This window comes from Apteryx rowi, unplaced genomic scaffold (genome assembly GCF_003343035.1).
Source record: "Apteryx rowi isolate R43461 unplaced genomic scaffold, aptRow1 scaffold_98, whole genome shotgun sequence".
Taxonomy (NCBI): domain Eukaryota; kingdom Metazoa; phylum Chordata; class Aves; order Apterygiformes; family Apterygidae; genus Apteryx; species Apteryx rowi.
Window position 1 is genome coordinate 1,060,207 of NW_020451293.1, and position 4,394 is coordinate 1,064,600.

The following is a 4,394-nucleotide window of genomic DNA, read 5'->3' on the forward strand; positions in this document are numbered from 1 at the left end:
AAGTCTTGGGCATGTTTTCCTGCTGGAAGTCCTGAGCCCACATGAGAGGCTTGGAGCCCGAAGGATCACTGAAGAGGGAAGCGGGAGGGGTGGGTGTGTAGGTCTCTATGTGTGTGTTCCTATCAGTAGCACCAATGCTTTCATCACCTTTAAATGCACTTACTGTAGCTCTCTGGAAGTGGCTGAGAGTGACTGGGCTTGAGAAACAAGGCAGTGAGGCTGTATGCCATGAGGAAGCTGGCTTTGGGGAGTAAATTCACTTTGGGAGTCCAGCTGGGGTTATGGCAGCCAGACCCTGACCTTGCTGGCATCTGGATTTATAGCTGTAGAGCTGAGATCATGATCTGTCCCTGCAGGTGCGGTAATACCTGTGTCTCATTCCGGATATGGGGAGCCAAGACGCAGCTGATGTCCTGGGCACAGAGTTTGCATTCCACATATGCAGAGAGGTTTTCTAGTGCTCTAGCATTAGCTGCCAACTGGATGGGCTGATGTTCACATCTGGGAAAACAACCCCATGTGATCTCTCTTTCCCCTCTTTCCCCCAACAGCCCCAACTGCTTTTCCAGTTCCACAGCTCCAAGCTGAGCTTGCAGAGTGTGAGCACTTTAACCTGTCTTGGTCGTCTTGGCTGACTGCAGAGAATTTGGTGCCATGGTGCAGCATCCTAGCTGGAAATCTGCTTTAGGCTGGAGAGTTGCTCAAAAAGGACTTTTACCTGCCTCTTTCACCTAACAGCCTGTGAAATCAGCAGCAAAGTATCCCTTGCCTATGTCTTAGTCTTAGAGTGGCAGACCTTTTTCACTCCTGTTCCATTTTCCAGGGTAGTTTGGTTTCAGTTAATCTTTTGAGGTGAACGTACAGCCTATGGGAGAATTTTAAACAGGAAAAAAGCAAAAATTCAGAAACAGTTTTCTGGTCCTTGTTGTTTCCTTTTCAGGAACCTGCCTTAGGCGGAAGTGTTTAATGTCACATTGGTGTAAATCGGGGGTAAAATCTTTAAAATCGCTGCATTAAACAAGCGTAAAAGATGGTTCAGGTGAGATCAGAATCAGATCTAAGAGTTCCCCAATGACTGTTTCTCAGCCATGCCTCAGGCAACTGTGAGGCCCCAGCTCCCTGAAGATGCGTGATAAAAGGCACGTGAATATGCATAATTGTTCTCTGAGCCCTGCCTAAATTGAGACTCGGAACTACTTTCAAGCCTGAAATCCCAGAACATTTGTTTCTTCTGTCACCACGGGATTGAGGGTCTCGCTTAGGTCAAAGGCAATAGTATTCCCTTCCATTTATGATTAGCTGCTTGCTTGCTTTCTGCAAGATGCAGCTTTGTGTTTGGTCTTTAAGGGAATCTTTGTACAGAAGGACCCCAGATATGCGGCCTGATGCTTAGCCGGTAAATCTATCCCTGTATGTACAGATATTTTTAGCATGCTCATCCCTGATGTGAGTGCCTCAAGTCAAGATACAAAAGAGTCTGTAGTTTCATTTTGCATAGCGCTTTGCATACAGACTGAACTGCAGATTACTTCGATGTAGGACCATGTTGATATCAGTCTATTATGGATTCAAGAAAGGTGATAGCCTTTGATTTTCTATCCAGATTCCAATTTTGAGTGTTTCTGTCCTGCCTCCATACCTTTCCCCCTGCGTTATATAGGAGACGGTGTCCCTCAGCTCCTTTTTTAATCTTGTCAGTAGAGTTGCAGAGCTGCCCAGAGCTCCCTCTCCTGCCCCAGCAGTTGACAGTGGGTGGCTGGCGTGGGGGGACGCTCCAGGGACACAAGCAGCCACATGCAGCCCTTCTCCGAATGCCCTTCACTGGCAGCCGTCTGCCCAATTCGGTCTGTGCAGTGAACCTGCACAAGTTCAGGAGCTGTTGATGGCGCTTTGGGGCTCACAGCATTAAATGTAAGTTGTTGTTATGACATGGTAAGTGATTTAAAGCATGGAGTTAAATTTTGAGTTTGTATAGCACTTAGCATAACAAGGCCTGGCATGGCTGTGGCCTTTAGGCAGTTTCACCGTATAGATGTTTATAAGTCCAATAATCCTCATTAAATACACTTTTAATACTTGGTGGCTATTAAAAAGATAAAGCCACCAATCAAATGTGAATTAGTTCACCCACAAAACACTTCCTTGGTGCACTTCATTGCTAAGAGCTGCTTTGCTGCCCTATTTTCTCTCCACTTTACTAATTCAGAGAAACAACAAGGTGCTGATAAAGTAATGCTTCTTGTGTCGCAGTTGGGCTCAGCACCTCCTGATCTGGTCTAAAGTCTTCAAACTTTAAACAGGCCAAGGTGGCCATCCAGGCTCCTTAAAAAGCAAYGCTGACTCTTGAAGCTGTCAACTAGCAAGCTCTCCTGGTCTGCTGCTCTGGCTTAATCGGGCCTGATCGTATTCCAGAGACTGTAGTGCTTTCTTCTGAAGCTGGAGTGCTCCAGGGTATCTTGAGAGTGTCCAAGGGTGACTGTCACCAAGCTGAGAACAATTTTCTGATGTCTCAGACATGGTACGCTTGGCTGTATAATCTCAGTTTAGCTCCAGAAATCTACTGGTTAAGAGCATTTCATTTTAATATGGAGATACTTTTTTATACCTTTTCCATTTGTTCTTCTTTGTATTATTTTTTGCACTAGGCTGAACTTGTTAAGTCAATTGCACTGTTGTCCCTATCCTGCAAACCTTGCGGACGGGTCACCTCTCGGTACCTGCGGGCTGGGAAGTGCTGCAGAGTCAGGCTATCGGTAGCCTGTTTCGCTCTGGTTCTGTTGTTCAGTGCTCGGGTTTCCAGCTCTGCACGGGGAGGCTTTAAAGAGGAGGATAAACCTTATATTGTCATTTGTAACAGGAAGCTTTTCTATCACCTTAATGTAGTTAAACTTGTTTTTAACACTGTCAAAGCTGGACTTCTCAGAGGGGTGTGCCAGGCAACAGAGCAGACAGAAGACAATAATTTCTGGAAAACTATTTCCCACCTACTAGGACTTCACTGTAGTCCCATCTGCTAGACGTTTGATCACACTGACACCTGGTGGCTGCTGGGAGTTAGAGACAAAGAATAAAAAAGGACTGTTTTCCTCCCTCTTAACTACGGATATTTATTTTCCTGTGGTTTACCTAGAACAGTTGCCTGTTTTATTCACGCGGGGGGCTGGTTGAAGGGACGGCTCGTGTGAGCGCGTCCCCACCTGCAAAGCGACGAGATCAGCTGTTCCCAGGAGCCACCAGTGAAGAGGCCCCGGGCAGCAATATGGGGCTGCAGCCCCGTCCCCCTGCTTTCTCCTCCACGTTTCCCCTCTGGGAGCACGGCCAGAAATCGGAGACATCTGACTAGGAATGAAGGTGGTTGCCCAGAGGCACGGCCATGGTCAGCAGGGTGGCTGTCCCCCGCAGGGATGCACCCCTCCGCGAGGCAGCAGCAGCAGTGAGCTGGCCTGACCAGGCTGCGGTTGCCCCCAGCTGTTGCCCAGATGTTTAGAACAGGATCTGTAAGGTAGGGCGGTACCCAACGCGCACTAGGACTCTGCATCCTCCAGACTGCCCCGTGGCCCACCGAGGGTAGAGGGACACTGAGGAGTGGCCCGGGCTCTGCAATGTGCGTGTCAGGTTGGGAATGTCGTTCGAGATCCCACCTCGAGGAGCCCTCTGGGCAAAGGATGCCGGTCTGGGCAGCAGCTTGTCCGCGTTTGCCAGTCGCGTGGGAGCAAGCGTCTCCTCACAGGGGGGTCATGGCACCTGGAGCTCCACTGAGAGAGACACCACGTGCATCGGCCCCCACTGGCTCACAAGGGCCCCGTGGGCTCGTCTCGGCTGCCTTCGGGGCTCCCAGCCATCAGCTCAGGCTGGGTGCACGGTCTCAGTGCCCTTGTCCCTGCGGGGTCTGGTGGCCAATTTGGGGAGCTGCTCCTGGAGAATGCTAAAAATGCTTGTGTCCGCCTTGGAAGCCACGAGCTCCTGGTTTGGTTTTCTTTGCAATAAAAAGCACCTCCTGGGCGCGTGAACGCTGACCTGAGCGCGAGTCCTTTGCTTGGTTGCCTCTGCCTGAACTCACGGCTGCTGCATCTACGCAACCTCGCTGAGGGTTCCTCAGCCGGGCCTGTCCCCCCGCCCCAGCGGTGCGTTATCCTGGCCCTCGCGCTCAGGAGAGCACTGATGAATTCTCCTGCTGCGCAGGTACCCCCCCCCCACGTGTGTCCCAGAGCAGGTACCCCTCCGTGTGTGTGCCAGAGCAGGACCCCCCCCAACGTGTGTCCCAGAGCAGGTACCCCCCCGACCACACGTGTCCCAGAGCAGGACCCCTGCACCATGTATGTCCCAGAGCAGGTACCCCCCCCACGTGTGTGCCAGAGCAGGACCCCCCACACATGTGTCCCAGAGCAGGACCC